A 1,228-nucleotide genomic window follows, 5' to 3' on the forward strand; every position below is an offset into this window, starting at 1 on the left:
AGCAGTAGTAGTACGTACGTGCATTTGTAGTAAAGTGTGACTCCGTGTAAGCTTGTGTGCCTGCAAATGTTTGTGTCTATCTGCATGTCTGTGCAGGTGTCTGTGTGCGTATAGTGTGTGTGTGTGTGTGTGTGTGTGTGTGTGTGTGTGTGTGTGTGTGTGTGTATGTGTGTGTGTGTGTGTGTGTGAGCGAAAGCTGACCAAATATTGACCTTCGGAGATAATTTAAAAAAACGACAGATGTTCTATACTTTGTTGCATCATTTCTTGCCCCCCCCCTCCCCCAACCTTCACGAGTCGCTTTATTATAAGCCACTGCTATGTCTTTCTCTTTCATCATAAAACTACAACACTGTGTCTACAAAGTAACTTTAAGAATTTAGTTCAGGGCTTGTCAACCTTTTTATAGCCAACATCCACTTTAGCCCCCTTTAAAAGCCCCTTTAGATATGCAAACGTGTTTATAAAACCCACTTAACATAATACGTATTTCCTAGCGGTGCATTAGATAATTCCTATCAGTACCTGGATTATCCCCACTGCCCACCAAAACTACTAAACCACACATCCGGTAGTCGAAATCGCCCAGGATGGCAAGTACTGCGTGTCTTCACGATGAAGGTATTTCCCAATTCTTCTTTAACAAGGGTTATATCTCATGTCCTTTGTCTTGACCTTTGTTGAAGTCCCCAACTCTGTAAGTACCAAAACGAGAGCTCTCTGATAAGCGGTCACAATTTCGAGAGAGAAAAGAAAAAACGCTTCTGAAAAGGGCAAAGAGAAGGAACAAGGTCCAAGTCTTGCGTAGTGCTTTAAATGTGGAAACGCGACTTTGCTTAGATGGTTGCATATGACCAAAGAGTGTGCACTACATGATGGGTCATTCCTCCAGCACAATAAAACAAAACAACAAAAACCCAAAAACTATTTAAACTAATCAAAATTTCCCACCATCTAAAAATGTTAAATATGTCGCGTGCGCTCATATTATGGCCTTATACAGTTACGAGCGCCGTAGCTCTAGAACACTTGCAAAAAAAGAAAAACCCAATACAAAAAAACAAAACAAAAAAACGAAGAGACAAAACAGAAAACAAACATCATCAGCGATAACACAGATTGCAAAATTTATTTTTAAAAAGAGTACCACACTATATGTATTGGTGTATCAAGTATCTATGTCTCAAAAAGAAGAAGTAGAGCATTGGGCCTAGCTAAAGCAGTTTGT

Source organism: Aplysia californica, unplaced genomic scaffold, assembly GCF_000002075.1.
Source record: "Aplysia californica isolate F4 #8 unplaced genomic scaffold, AplCal3.0 scaffold00217, whole genome shotgun sequence".
Lineage (NCBI taxonomy): Eukaryota > Metazoa > Mollusca > Gastropoda > Aplysiida > Aplysiidae > Aplysia > Aplysia californica.